The sequence below is a fragment of the Panthera pardus genome, unplaced genomic scaffold (genome assembly GCF_024362965.1).
Source record: "Panthera pardus isolate Hobbes unplaced genomic scaffold, ASM2436296v1 HiC_scaffold_27, whole genome shotgun sequence".
In the NCBI taxonomy this organism is placed as follows: Eukaryota; Metazoa; Chordata; class Mammalia; order Carnivora; family Felidae; genus Panthera; species Panthera pardus.
In genome coordinates, this window is record NW_026526843.1 from 29,433,088 (window position 1) to 29,448,811 (window position 15,724).

General features: G+C 44.9%; 2 long non-coding RNA genes across 5 annotated transcripts in view; one reads left to right on the forward strand and one right to left on the reverse strand.

Moving 5' to 3' along the window:
• LOC109250749 (uncharacterized) overlaps nt 1–15,724 on the forward strand; it is a 44,316-nt gene that overhangs the window by 16,905 nt on the left and 11,687 nt on the right. Inside the window, exons 3-4 of one of the 3 annotated variants that reach the window (XR_008418405.1) lie at nt 638–767; nt 6,624–6,729. The exons of the other annotated variants lie outside the window; for them this stretch is intronic. This is a non-coding gene — a long non-coding RNA (uncharacterized LOC109250749). The remainder of the gene's footprint in view (nt 1–637; nt 768–6,623; nt 6,730–15,724) is intronic. 3 annotated transcript variants of the gene reach the window in all.
• On the reverse strand, nt 4,651–15,583 carry LOC109250750 (uncharacterized). Of its 2 annotated transcripts, XR_008418411.1 has the most exons (4): nt 13,401–15,583; nt 12,376–12,520; nt 11,790–11,839; nt 4,651–4,927 (listed from the first exon to the last, which is right to left on the reverse strand). It is a non-coding gene; the product is annotated as an uncharacterized LOC109250750 (long non-coding RNA). The 2 variants fall into 2 exon arrangements; XR_002073164.2 differs by lacking the exon at nt 4,651–4,927 and having other exon boundaries at nt 9,930–11,839.

Consider the following 15,724-nt stretch of genomic DNA (forward strand, 5'->3'; position numbering starts at 1 on the left):
ATCTTGGCTTAACATTATCCTGACCCCCCCCCCCCAGCCATGATCCTGTAAGTCTACTGTAACATGTAAAAATTCCTTTGGAAACTTCCTTTATCTCAACTCCCCCAAGATATATGCTGACAATCATACTTCAAGCTTATGGCCCCTGATATACATCTGAAGGGTCTCATGAATGAGGCTTTACTAAATGGTAAAAATGGCCTTTTCCTAACAGCAGCTGGCCCTTCAAGATCCTGGAAAGCTTGCTTAAAAAGTTCCTTAGAAACTTATGCTGTCCCTGACCCCCTCCCAACCTGAGGGTATCTAATCAGTTACTCGTCACAACCCCAGTACAGCTCTTTCTGCCCACGGGTCCTGTCCCTGCACTTTAATAAAATAAATCACTTTTTTGGGGCATTTGGGTGGCTCAGTCGGTTAAGCGTCCAACTTCAGCTCAGGTCATGATCTCGCAGTTCATGACTTTGAGCCCCACATCCGGCTCTGTGCTGGCAGCTCAGAGCCTGGAACCTGCTTCGGATTCTGTGTCTCCTCTCTCTCTGCCCCTCCCTTGCTCACACTCTGTCTCTCTCAAAAAAAATTAACATTAAAACATTTTTTTGAAATAAAGATAAAATAAAATCACCTTTTTGCCCCAAAGACGTCTTCAAGAATTCTTTCCTGGCCGTTGGCTACGGACCACCCCACCATCACCCAACAACCCCATCATTTTGTGACTTTAACATGGGCTTCGAGTCTCTTCATCTGGGCTCTGAGCTGGTGCAAACCCGGTGAGTACTTTCTCTTTTCTCCCTTTACTCCCATTTCAGGGGCTTTTGGAGGAGGATGGTCTTACTGGAACACTTTCATGTCAATTGCTCAGGCCGCAATCCTCTAGCCCGTGGCTACTCTACGGGGAGGAGAAAGCCGGCCTTTCGGCTGGAAGTTAGTACCCCGGCCGGAATGGTAGTAAGACCCGGAAACTTGATGCCCTCTCTTTATTCCTGTCCTTATACAAAGTTGTCTGTCTTGGGCACGGGACAGCCACTAAGTCACCAGGATGGCTGTCAGTCTTAAGACTCCTGTTTGAGGTTTCCTCCTCATTGGTCTAACATGATCCCCTCCACATCTCTGGTCTAGCCGCTTCTGGCTGAGAGACCTCCACTGGGAGCCGGCCAAAACCAGTACCCCATTGAATGAAAACCCAACTGGGGACCGCTTTCTAGGGAAGTATGCTGTAAAGACTACATGTGTTGGAATGTTCTTAGCTCATGATGGATTTCTGTCTTTACTGTTTTTAGTCAATGTTCTCTACTAACTACTACTTAAATTACAAAATTGGGTGATTCCCCCTTGTAAAACTTTTCCAGTATTCTCCATGGGTTAAAAACAGCGGTTTCTTCTCTGCCTTCTTAGCAAGACAAACTCAGGTCCATACGCTGGCACCCACTTGTAGCCTAGGATGCAATGGGGAGGTGGGGAGACACTAGCATCTTTCCTCAGGGGCCATAGCGACTGGTCCATGATCATAGCGACTTCGTTTGAGGGATGCCTCAGGAACCTCTGACATATCCTGCACATGGGATGCCACGTGTCAGGGGGATTCTCGTAATGGACCTTCACTACTTCTCTGTCTCTGCTCTGGAGAAGCATGGGAGCTTCTCTTCGGTCCCCAGGGACTCTCCCCTGGGATGCCTTTTTAACCACTGGAAACAAACCAATGAAAACATTGCAAAATGTAGGAAAGGACTGATCTCCTGTAACATTGCATGGCCTTAGTAAACAGGGCAAATGGACGGAGGTACCCTAGGTCCAGGCCTTCACCGCTCTAAATCAGGACCTGGACCCAAGGGCCTCTTGCAGAACATGTTTAGTCAGTAACCAGGCCAGTAAACTCCCTTGTGATATACCGATGATCATGATCTAAATAGGCGTCCTCCTAATAGACCTCAGTCGCTGGAGGAAGCACCAGCCATCCCTGACAAAGGAGACGCTGACTCTTTCTGCCTGTTCCTCCTCCTAATAGATGTGAGGGCTTCTCCCTCATTCATTTCCCAGGTTAATGGCTATGATAATTGGAGCCAACTCTGGTTAGCCTACCCCAGGACGGGGACTTTAAGGACTATTCCCAAGCAGCTGCCAAAACTCCATTTGTTTCCGGGAAATTCCCTGTCTACTCCGGCCAAACGTGGACTCCGTATTTCCACGTTGGTGGAAAAAACATGGCGTCTGCTCCTCTGTCCGAGTGGACAAGGTTTAGAACCGGGAATTCTGTCTGCCTTCTGCTGGCATCTCATCTCTCCTGCCTTCCCCTCCCCCTCTTCCTGTTTCTGCACCACCTTGGGTGTGGCCTACGTTACTGGTTCCTATACCATCCTCAGCCAGCACCACTGGCTCCTCCTCCCACCCTCGATGTCAAGGAGTGAAGAGCATCCACTTGGACCGCTCACCTCAGGTTCCTGCACTGGTGTCCCAGGTAAAAACTGACAATGGGGAAAAATTGATTGACTTTTAAATGGATGCAGGTGAAACATATTCGGTGCTTAAGCTAATTTAAGTTTGCTGGTTTAATTAAGATAGATCTGTCTTTAGAGTTACCAGCATTAAATATAAAACTTTTAGGGGCACCTGGGTGGCTCAGTTGGTTAAACATCCAACGTTGGCTCAGGTCATGATCTCGAGGTTTGTGAGTTCTTGCCCTGTGTCTGGCTCTGCGCTGTCAGCTTTGGATTCTGCTTTGGATTCTGCCTCTCCCTCTCTCTCTGCCCCTCCCCTGCTCGCACTCTGTCTCTCTCTCTCAAAAAGAAATAAACATTAAAAAAAAAATTATATGAAACTTATTCTACCAAGGTTCACTGAAGGTCAAGTAAACTCATGTTATCTCTGTTGCAATTTGTTAGCAAAGAGATGACTTAATGGTTAATTTTGTCTGTCTCAAAGTTTTTATGGGTAATTGTTAAGATAGCCTTCAAAGCCTTTGGTAACCTAAAACTTTAAAGTTTTGATTGCATGATACATGGGATTAAATTCATTGGATATCTAATGAGATAAGAAGCTAAAGCGTTGATTACTGGCTGTAGGTTTGTGCTTTTGACTTACTGCAGAGAAACTAAGGCTGTTTGGGTCTATTGGTAAGCATGCTTTTGTGCTTAATTGATTTGCAAATTTGCCATCTAAAGAACTCTGGTGTAACAGTTTACAATTGGTTACTACGTTTTCATGGGAGTTGAAGGTTTCCAAGAGTTAAAATTCTGCTAAGTGTACTTAAGACTGATGGAAATGAGGAAAAAACTCTGTATGTAGAAAAGTAGGTGATATGTAAGAAAGATACAAGGAGTGGAAATACATTTTTTGTTGAAGGTAAAAGAAAGTAATTTTGTCCTAAATGAGACTGTTATTTGGAGAGAACTGGCTTGGGAGAAAATCTGAAGGCAAAGGAAAGTTGTAGAAGGTTCGTGAAGGGATATCTTTGGAAAGGAACTATATGTGTGGTCAGGATGGACTGAGGTTGAGATGAATGGATTTTAAAAGTATCCTGGTACAAGATTAAAATTCTGCCATTCTTTCTGCTCAAAAGACAATGTTTTCTTGGACTGTTGATCTGCTCTTGATAAGAAAATGTAAACAAAGGCGTTTTTCTCTTTTGTCTGCAGGGAAAACCAAAGCTTATGTTTTGATTTTTTCAGGTCTTTGATTACTTAGTTAAAACTTCTCAGTGTTAAAGGAGCGTAGCTTTGCTAACAAGTACATAACCCTACATATTTGCCTTTGAATCTCTTATTGGCATCTTGGGTAAATAAAGATTTGTAATGATCTGTAATCCCATGTAGGATGTGCTTTATAAACTTTCTAAGATTTTAACAAACTTCCCAGGGTTTAAATTGTAAATGAAGTCTTTTTATTTGGTATGTTAAGTTACTTGGAAAAGCGCTCTCAAATAATGGTAAACCTTAGGTTGTATTTCATGAGTAAGTGCTATAACTGCTCAAGTATGTATTGCCGTTCCTAAAATTTTAATGTTTTGGTATAAGGTCCTCGCTTGATATTCTGATTATTGAAGTGTTATATGTCACAGAAAGAACAGTTTCCTTGTCAATTGCATCCTAATGAACTCTCCTCAGATCTGGCACAATGTCCATTTCTGAGATTTTGTCATTTATAATTGTTCTTATTCTCTCACAAAATGTATTTCATCTTCAAGGAGATTCATAAAAAGGACTTTTAAGACAAATACAGGTATTTGACATCTTTAAAATCCTAAAACTAAAACGGGTAAGAATTTCCAGAACTAAAAAGTTGCATTCAAACTGAACAAGAATTAGGAACATGGGACTAAATGAACTGAGGAAGATTATAGTTTTGTGACTCTTGTTGGAAATATTGCTGGTTGTCTAATGTTTGCTCTTCCAGATTGAGGAAATGTTCTCTTTCGATATATATAATATACAGAAATTTCATAAAGTATTCAATTGTAAACTGAAGCATTTATATTTTCTCTCTACCTGAACCCTCTAAAATTCAAAAAGTCTCAGTGAGTATTCTTCCAGCAATCATACTTTTTGCATAATTTCAATAAGAATCTTCTCCTTGTAACAGGACACCATTGGAAATACTGGTTGCTTTCCCAAGGCTTTGACTGGAATGTCATACTTGTGAGACATGCATAGACTCAGATATGACCCCACAGCTCTAAGGAGTTAGGGTTGACTTTATGAAACCTGGAGCCATAAAGCCCCTTGGAAATGTTGGGCTGATACCTTGCTTACAGAATTCCTACCAGGCTTACCAGGTGAGTAAAGAATGTCACTTCCTGGCAGGGGCAGGAACCTCAGGATATCTTGGGAACCTTGCGAAGAGTAATTCACCCAATTCTACAGGTGTTGCAGGCATGTCTGAGGGCAAATACTTGCGTTGGCTTCTGGCCTGGAGAGGCAGGTTCTGGCAAAGCAAACTTAAAATTTTTTTTTAATGTTTATTTTTGAGAGAGAGAGAGAGAGAGAGACAGAGCGTGAGTGGGGGAGGGGCAGAGAGAGAGGGAGACAGAATCTCAAACAGGCTCCAGTCTCTGAGCTGTCAGCACAGAGCCTGACGCGGGGCTCGAACTCATGGACCATGAGATCACGACCTGAGCTGAAGTCGAATGTTCAACTGAATGAGCCACCCAGGTTGGCAAAGCAAACTTTAAAAGACCCTTATGATCAATCGCTATTCTTGCTGAGCATATGTAAATAATTAGGCCAAGTTTGTTAAACTGGATTTGTTTTACAAAAGAATGAGTCTTGATTTGGCTGTCTCTGGAAATGAGGATTTTTAAGAGAGAAAAACTGTTTCAATAATGTACCATATGGATGTTAAATTCTAGTTCTGGTTGTCTTGAAATGTTCGTTGTTTGCCTAAACTAGCCAACTTCAGAAAAATTGTCCCAATAAGTACAGGTATATGGACAATTGTCTTGCTTGTTATTCTGTGGGAATAATAACCCCATGGGCATACTATTTAAACAACTGGAAATGGGATGGATTCCTCCAACAATTGTACATAAAAAGACTTTTCTCACTGTAATAGATAAATAGATAAAGACTATGGTGCTTTATTAAATTATTCACTTGAGGTCAATTCATAAATCTCTCAGTATGCAAACCATATCCTCCCTAAACCTGATCTGACAGTTACTAGAAACCCACCCCACATAAACCCAAAAGACCTGGTTTATTTAAAGGATTGAAAGCCAATACAACAGGGGATTTAACTCTAAAATGGAAGGGTCTATATTGGGTCATATTATGTACTCCCACTGCAGTCAAGTTAGAGGAGCGGTCTTCATGGGCTCCCGTATCTAAATAAAACCTGTACCCCCTTTACAGGAATTCAATGAGCAAACTAATGTGCCTTCCTATTCCCGTAAACCTGTAGAAGACCTCAAACTTCTCTTCAAGTGGAAATAATGGTTGTACCTTTCTTTTTCATTCCCCTTTCCCAATTTCTATTCACAATTCCTTCTTATAACGGGTCGTTCAAAAGGATCACCACAGACATTTGAGTTACAAACCAGAACGACCAATTTGATTCCAGCTGCCTGTTCCCACTCCCATCTGAGGATGCTTCAAGCCTCACATCTAAAAATCTCACTGGTAGACACTGGGTTTCTAATTTGCTCTAACCACTAACCTATATTTTTCTTATTTCTGTAAAAGGACCTCTTATTAATCACCTAATTGCTTACTAAACAGAGTCTATATGATGGCTAAACACCACCTGCTACACAGTGAAGGACTTAAGTGGCTCTCAAGGTAACATGATATTATTAAATGCTAAAATACCTCATATGCATACAGCCATTCTACAAAATAGAATGGCATTAGATGCTTTAGCTGCTGTACAAGGTGGAACTTGAGCTGTCATAAAAACGAAATGCGGTGTATACATCCCAGATGACCACAAAAATATTTTTGGATTTCTAACTGCCATGAATACTCGAATTGGCACTTTAAACAATCCCTCTCTTCCCTTTCGTGATTGGTTAAACTCCTAGACGAGAGGATTTTTGTCAACTACCAAAGGACTTTTATTTGGGCTAATCTTTCTAGTTATTCTCATTATCTTTGGCTGTTTTCTCCCATGTCTCCGTCTCTCTGCCTGGTGCCAAGACTCCATCACTGCAGGAACTTCAAGCCAACAGACGATCCTTTCTACTCAAGAAGGTTCATCCACGTTGTCCGCCTTGGATTCTGCTGCCTCCACCTTAACTCCCCTGTATGTTCCCTGACCAATATTGACCCATAAAGGTAGGGACATCTCTACACCCTTACTCGGCAGAAAGAAGCTACAGAATATGAGACCTTCCACCTTCAGCAACCATAAAGGTTTAAGGGTCAAAATTGTTCAGGGGGGATACGATGAGGGAGCGTGGGGCAAGCTGACAGCAAAGTACAGGGTAACAGCACTGCCCCCCCACCACCCTCCCATCAGGTGGGATATGTGTGCTATTCCTCGGACACTCCTGGCTGCCCAAGGACAGGGGAAAGGAAAGAAAGCAGATAGTTGGCTGATAGAGATGACAGTCATGCAGGACAGGAGTCTCCTTCAGTTCACGGATAACTTAGAAAACTGCAAGAAAAAGGCAATCTTCTCCATAGCCTAATCTCCGGAAACCTATAGACTCCGTTTCCTACAGCCCTAATATCACCCTCACCAAGATGGAAGGGGGTTTAAGTGCCAGCCATGATGATGTGGGAAACTAAGGCAAGTGAGAAATTAAATTCCCTTACTGCCTACAGCCCACTGACAAGTCCTTGAGGCCAGCAGAGTGACCTCCCTCTAGGAGCTCAGCTGCCTCGATGATGACACTTTGCTAGGGGCAAAAGGGAGTCTTGGGTTAACATTATCCTGACGCCCCAGGATCCTGTAAGTCTACTGTACCATATAAAAATTCCTTTGGAAACTTCCTTTATCTCAACTCCCCAGAGATAAATGCTGGCAATCATAATCCAAGCTTCTGGCCCCTGATATACACCTGAAGGGTCTCATGACTGAAGTTTTACTAAATGGTAATACATTGCATTTTCCTACCAGCAGCTGGCCCCTCAAGATCCTGGAAACCTTGCTTCCAAAATTCCTTAGAAACTTAACCCCCCCCCAACCTGAGGGTATCAAATCAGTTACTCATCACAACCCCAGTGCAGCCCTTTCTACCCTGCCCCGGGTCCTGTCCCCATGCTTTAATGAAATCAGCTTTCTGCACCAAAACATCAAGAATTCTTACCTGGCCATCGGCTCCAGACCACCCCACCATCACCCCCAAAACCCCATCACATTCGAGCCCCACATTGGGCTGTCTGCTGTCAGCATAGAGCCCCCTTCAGTTCCTGTCACCCTCTCTCTTTGCCCATCCCTAACTCACCCTCTCTCAAATAATAAAAATAAAACATTAAACAAAAAGATTAAAAATATAAAATTCACAAGGAGAAGAAAGAACAAAGAGGATGATGGTGGACTGGCTTATGTCCAACTAACCCATTTGCCAATAACAAGTATAAATTCTGGCAAAAGTGAAAAACTGCTTGCAGGCATTAGAGAGTGACCTAAAAGAGGTAGAAATTGAAAGGGATCAGGCCATTGGAAGAAGGGAATAGTTCACATCCCCATCTGCAAGGTTTGTTGCCCCCAAATAACCCCCATGCTGTGTGGCATGTGGCCATAGAAACTGAGCAAAGCTGGAGTCTCCATGGTCTTTGCAGGCAGAGAACAGCGTTCAGGGGGTGCTAGGATGGCTGTGAATGTTGGGGATAAACTAGGAAAGGGAGGTTCTATGGGGAGCGGAGGAAGGGAAGCTCTCAAATCTGCATAGAAGCTTCTCTCAAGTTCTTTTTTTTTTTTTTTTTTTTTTAAGTAGGCTCCACACTCAACATGGGGCTTCAACTCAGGACCCTGAGATGGAGACCTCAGCTGAGATCAAGAGTCGGATGCTTAACCGACTGAGCCGCCCAGGTGCCCCAAACTTCTCTCAAATTCTTGAGAGACTCCTAAATTGTACATGTGTGGAGTTAAGATCCAAAGAGTGCAGGTGCAAGGCAACAGCTGGACGGTGAAAAGACATGAGCTAAGAGTCCCGCTGTGCCCACCGCTGTGGAGACACATGCAGGAGTTTATTCAACCCAAGTTAGGGGCACTGGACAAGACACCAGGATTCCCACGGAAAACATAAGCCACATTTTAGGATGAAAGAGCATACACCTGGACCAGGAGATTCTCCCTGGAAAGAAAGGGAAAACTGACAGACGTGTGCTCAAAAAAGACACAATCTGTCAGTAATGTAACTAGAAGAAACCATAACGTGGTTTAGGGGAAGATAATAGAAAATCCAGACTATCAAACACATCGTTTCCCCAGTGGTCAGGGAATGAATGAGTGAATAACTCATGAAAGTGAAACAGTAACCCTCAAATTCCCCTAAATTGATCTGTATATTTAATGCAATTCCTATAAAAATTCCAGCAATGTTTGTTGCAGACATAGGCTAGGACGTTCTAAAATTTACATGGGAAGACAATTGACCCAGAAGAGCTAAAAGAATTTTTTTTTTCAGTAGGCTCCTCGCCCAACGTGGGGCTTAAAGTCAGGACTCCTCAAACAGCCAGGCATCCCCAGAGCTAAAAGAATAAAAAAAAAAAAAAAAAAAAAAAAAAAAGAATGAGAGGAGGAGGAATTATTCTACCAGATGTGAAGTTTTATTATATACTTAATGAAATTTAGAAAGTGTGGTATTGGCAGAAGGAAAAACATATATCAGTAGAACCAGATAGCCCAAACACAGACTCACACATATATGCTCAAATTATTTTTGCAAAAGCTGCAAAAGCAATTTCATGGAAAAAAGGTAGACTTTTTTTTTTTAATTTTTTTTTAACGTTTATCCATTTTTGAGACAGAGAGAGACAGACAGAGCATGAACGGGGGAGGGTCAGAGAGAGGGAGACACAGAATCAGAAACAGGCTCCAGGCTCTGAGCTGTCAGCACAGAGCCCGACGCGGGGCTCGAACTCACAGACCGCGAGATCGTGACCTGAGCCGAAGTCGGCCGCTCAACCGACTGAGCCACCCAGGCGCCCCAAAAGGTAGACTTTTAAACAAGTGATGCGGAAGCAGTCAGACATCTGTAGGTAAAAAGCTGACCTTGAATCAGAGCTCACTTCTTATGCAACAGTCAACTCAAAATGCATCATGGGCTTAAAAGTAAAATTTAGGGGCGCCTGGGTGGCTCAGTCGGTTAAGCGACCGACTTCAGCTCAGGTCATGATCTCACGGTTCGTGAGTTTGAGCCCTGCGTTGGGCTCTGTGCTGACAGCTCAGAGCCTGGAGCCTGTTTCAGATTCTGTGTCTCCCTCTTTCTCTGACCCTCCCCTGTTCATGATCTCTCTCTGTCTCAAAAATAAATAAATGTTTAAAAAAAAAAGTAAAATTTAAAAACTTTAGAAAAAAACATAGAAGAGAATATTTGGGATTTAGGGCTGGGGTGGGGGGAAGACCTTCCCACTAACTGCTTAAAGAATTTAGAGGGGCGCCTGGGTGGCTCAGTCGGTTAAGCATCCGACTTCGGCTCAGGTCATGATCTCATAGTTTGTGGGGTTTGAGCCCTGCATCGGGCTCTGTGCTGACAGCTCAGAGCCTGGAGCCTGCCTCACATTCTGTGTTTCCCTCTCTCTCTGCCCTGGCCCTGCTCCTGCTCTGTCTTTCTCTGTCTCTCAAAAATGAATAAACATTTTAAAAAATTAAAAAAAAAAAAAAAGAATTTAGATAGAGCACCCGCTCCAGGAAAGGAGCAGTCACCAAGGACAACTACATTATAATATGAACTAGGGGTGGTAGGCAGGAAGTTAGTAAAATCTGTTTGTTAAAATTCTTCTCTAAGTCCCATTGTCTCTATGACCCATAAAGATTTGTTTACCAAACATCTTTCCATTCTTCCTGTGAATTGTCCTCCTTCCCTCTGAAGCCCAGACTCCTCACTCCTCCTCCTTAGTCCAGAAGGACATTTATACCTCATTTTATCTGTCTGAAATCTCTCATGTTTATGGTGGCTTCTCCCCATGTATGTAATTTTGATTCTCCTGTTAGTCTGTCTCCTGTCAATTTTAATTCTTTTTTTCCTGTCGATTTTAATTCTTAAAACAGCAAGGAGTACCTTGAAGGTTAGAGGAAACAGACTATAAAAAACAATTTGAAGCAGGGGTGCCTGGGTGGCTCAGTCGGTTAAGCGTCCGACTTCGGCTCAGGTCACGATCTCGTGGTTCGTGAGTTCAAGCCCCGCGTCAGGCTCTGTGCTGATGGCTCAGAGCCTGGAGCCTGTTTCAGATTCTGTGTCTCCCTCTCTCTCTGACCCTCCCCTGTTCATGCTCTGTCTCTCTCTGTCTCAAAAATAAATAAACGTTAAAAAAAAAATAAAAAAAAAAACAATTTCAAGCAAAGTTCCACCCACCTAACAAAGGTAGAAATGTTAGGGGAGAATTATGCCTTAGGGATATCGGTCACATTCAAAATTCTGTAACTACCAAATGCAAGAGTCAAAGTTCTGAGAAATTTCTAACACCTCAAATTTTTATCTTCCTTTTTGTGACCTATGCTGAAGACCTTGTCTGGAACTTGTCACTGATGGGGGCTGGCTATTACCTCAGGCTGGATTCTTCCATGTATTAATTCCAAATACTTTTTCATTGGCTTAGTCAGTGATGGCTGATTTGTGGGTCAATGGATCAAGGGAGGATTGTTTGTGACCATAGAAAACGCTAAATTGTATCAAAGGATAATTTGGAGAAAAAAAATAGAATAAGGAGAAAATAGAGCAGAAAAGGAAAACTCAGGGTGGGCTTATTAGCCTTGCTGCAGAGAGTGTGAGTAGGTTTGAGACGGAAAGGTCGAGCACAGGTGGACCTGGGGAGGCCAGACAGGCAGCCGGACAAAGCGGGCCCCGGAGACCCGGCACGGGGCTCCCAGGCAGGTCTGGCCAGGGCTTGGGAGCCCCGGGCCTCTCTGCTTTGTCAGGCCGGCAAAGCAAAGCTCAGGAAAAGAAACCCTTCAGTTTGGTGAATTTGGCTGAGTTGATTTCCGCCCCCCGGGCTTGCCTAGTGCTCTCTCAATGGAGTTCTGAAGGGAAAAGGAGCCACAGGAAACAAATCAGAAAAAAGACATCTTGTTCTCCTCCGTCTCCAAACTCGACGCATGAATTCTTGAAGACAAATTTCCCCCTTTTTATTAAGATACAATTGATACGCAGCCCTGTATAAGTTTAAGGGGTTCAGCATAATAATGTGACTTACATACGTCGTGAGGTGATTACCACGATAAGTTAGTCACCATCCAGCATCTCCTATAGATGCAAACAAAGAAAACGATATTTGTGATGACAGCTGCTAGGACTGAGCCTCTTACCAGCTTCCATATCCTCCCTCCTGCAGGGCTGCCTATAGACGGCCCTTGTGCATCGCACCCGGTACTTCCTTTTCTTACAGCGCGAGTTTGTGCCTCTTGAACACCTTTGTCCAGATCCCCCTCCCTACCTCCCCTGCTAACCACAAGTCTGATCTCTTTTTGTAGGAGTTTGGGGTGTTTTTGTTTCTGTTTTAGATTCCACATATAATTGAGGCAATAACGTGTTTGTCTGAAGAAAATGTTAGTGGACGCCCCCCTCTCTATCTTGCAAATACAGTAAGAGTTGTATTATGCAACTCTTATGTTGCATATACTCTTATTATGCAAGAGCTGTTTTATGCAACCAGCCTTAGAAATATACAACACTAGTACTGATGGGGTTTTGGGGTGATGGTGGGAGGTCCAGAGCCTCTCTGCAAGAGGCCTTTTGGTCTGGGTCCTGATTTAGAGCCGTGAAGGCTAGACCTAGGGTACCTGTGTTCCTTTGCCCTGTTTAAGGCCGTGCAGTGTTACAGGAGACAGTCCTTGTCTACATTTTGCAATCCAAATTGTTTCCAGTGGTTAAAAGGCATCTCAAAGGAGAACCCTTGGGGACCGAAGAGATGCTCCCATGCTCCTCCTAGAGAGAAAAGTAGAGAGAGAGAGAAGTAGTGAAGGCCCATTACCACGAGAATCCCCCAACTCCCTGGTGGCGTCCCACGTACAGGATATGTCAGAGGTTCCTGAGGTGTCAAAGCAACCTGAGGCATCCCTCGAATGAAATCGTTATGACTGCTGACCAGCCACTAAGGGCCCCTGAGGAGGGATACTAGCGTCCCGCCGCTTCCCCATTGCATCCTAGGCTACAGATGGGTGCCTGGTGTATGGACCTGAGTTAGCCTTGCTGAGAAGGCAGAGAAGAAACCTCCGTCTTTAACCATGGAAAACACTAGAAAAGTTTTACAAGGAGGGATAACACAATTTTATGATTTAAGTAGTTAGTAGAGGACACTGACGGAAAACAGTAAAGATGGAAACCCATCATAATCTAAGCAACATTCCAACACCTAGTCTTTATAGCCAACTTCCCTAGAAAACAGTCCCCCTATGGTTTCCATTCAATGGGGTACTGGTTTCCGCCGGCTCCCAGTGGAGGTCTCTCGGCCAGAAGCGGCTAGACCAGAGATGTGGAGGGGATCACGTTAGACCAATGAGGAGGAAACCTCACCCGGGAGTCTTTAGATTGGCAGCCTTCCTAGTGACTTAGGTGGCTGTCCCGTGCCCAAGACAGACAACTTTGTATAAGGACAGGAATAAAGAGAGGGCATCAAGTTTCTGGGTCTTATTACCATTCCTGGGAGGGTACTACCAGCCAAAAGGCAGGCTTTCTCCTCCCCATAGAGTAGCCACGGGCTAGAGGATTGCGGCCTGAGCAATTGACATGAAAGTGTTCCAGTAAGACCATCCTCCTCGAAAAGCCCCTGAAATGAGAGTAAAGGGAGAAAAGAGAAAGTACTCACGGGGTTTGCACCAGCTCAGAGTCCAGATGGAAGGACTTGTAGCCCCAAGCTGGGCACCATATGATGAAGTTTTGGGATGATGGTGGGGGTTCTGGAGGCGACGTACAAGAAACAATTCTTGAAGATGTCTTTGATGCAAAAAGGTGATTGTATTAAAGCATGGGACCAAGACCCGTGGGCAGGAAGAGCTGCACTGGAGTTGTGAAGTGTGGCTGGTTATATACACTGGAGTTGGGGAGGTCAAGACGAAAGGGAGGCCTCCAGAGGGACTTTGATGTGCTAAAGAGGATTCCTAAGATACCTGAGGCCTTGCTGTTGTCAAGCTAAGGTTGTTTTTCCCTCTAGTAAGGCATTGGCATTAGGGCAGCAGGATTTCCTGGAGAAATGTTATACTCTGTATTTGCCTCAAGTATTTGTCAATGGCCTGCAGGTCATAAGGAAATTTAATTTTACCTGCCGTTGCCTTCCTGCCCTTGTTCCCCACATCACTATGGAGGGGTGATGTTGGGGCTCCAGGAAACTGAGTCTATAGGTTTCTGGACATTAGGCTATTGACAAGGTTGCCTTTTTCTTGTAATTTACTAAGATATTTGCAAACTGATGGGGACTCATGCCCTGTATGACTGTGATCTCTATCACTTAACCATTTGTTTTCTCTCCTTTCCTTTGTCCTTGGGCAGCCAGGAGTACCTGAGGAATGTCACACATACCCCACCTGGGGGGGGGGGGAATGCATTCTGTCCTCAGCCCACCCCACGCTCCCTCATCAGTACCAGCTGATTCTTCAGTTGGCCCGCTTTGTGCTTTGGCTTATGTTCGTGCAGATTTGACCTCCGGTAAACTTGGGTCCCCCCAAACTGGGCTCCAAGCGCTGGCTTTTTTAGACCACATACCCATGCGGCCGAAGGAGCACGTACTGACACGGGACAGGGAGACGAGGCCTCAGCTAACGTTTTCCGTTGAGTCGGCCTGGGTCGGCACGAGGCCCACCTTCGGTTGGGCAGCCCCCCCCACCAGAAACACCACCTCACCCAGGTGTATGTGACCCAGGGTGAAGCCTCCTCCGGGAGGAATCCCCACCTCCCACACTACTGGGGATTTTTATCTCCTGTGCTCCGGCAGCCAGTTGTTTCCTTCCAGCCCCCGTTAAGTGGAGCTGACGCCCCAGCAGATTCATTCCACGTAGCCGGCAGCCCCCTTCTCGCTCGGCTCCTGGATTAGGCCCTTAGGGAAAGACTGGGCCAAGGTGTGTGTGTGTGTGCGTGTGTGTGTGTGTGTGTGTGTGTGTGTATGTAGGGCAGCTGGTCCCTCCTTGGCCCTCCCACTTCACCTTTTCTGTCTTTATTACTGTGGGTGGTTACAGCAAAGCAGAGGGTCACTTCTCATCACCATCAGGGAGGTGTTGTGCCGCCTCCCCCGGGAGCACGCCCGTCCTCTTCCTCAGGTGATCCTCTCTGAGGCTTCGTCTCTCCCAGAGGCTGAAGCCTCTACCTTCTTTCCAGGCAGTGTCCTCACCAGATGTCTGCCCGGGGAGAAGCAGTGGGGGACAAAGCCCAGCGTGTCTGATGGTTTTGGTGAGGTCTTGGGGTGATGTTGGGATTCACAGCTGATGGCCAGGAAAGAATTCTTGAAGACATCTTCGGTGCAAAAAGGTCATTTTATGAAAGCACGGGGACAGGACCCGTGGGCAAAAGAGCTGCACTGGGGTTGTGACGAGTAACTGATTAGATACCCTCAGGTTAGGAGGGGGGTCAGGAACAGCATAAGTTTCTAAGGAATTTTGGAAGCAAGGTTTCCAGGATCTTGAGGGGCCAGCTGCTGGTAGGAAAATGCAATGTATTACCATTTAGTAAAACTTCAGTCATGAGACCCCTCAGATGTATATCAGGGGCCAGAAGCCTGGAGTATGATTGCCAGCATATATCTCCGGGGAGTTGAGATAAAGGAAGTTTCCAAAGGAATTTTTATATGGTACAGTAGACTTACAGGATCCTGGGGCGTCAGGATAATGTTAACCCAAGACTCCCTTTTGCCCCTAGCAAAGTGTCATCATCGAGGCAGCTGAGCTCCTAGAGGGAGGTCACTCTGCTGGCCTCAAGGACTTGTCAGTGGGCTGTAGGCAGTAAGGGAATTTAATTTCTCACTTGCCTTAGTTTCCCACATCATCATGGCTGGCACTTAAACCCCCTTCCATCTTGGTGAGGGTGGTATTAGGCTGTAGGAAACGGAGTCTATAGGTTTCCGGAGATTAGGCTATGGAGAAGATTGCCTTTTTCTTGCAATTTACTCAGTTATCCGTGAACTGAAGGAGACTCCTGTCCTGC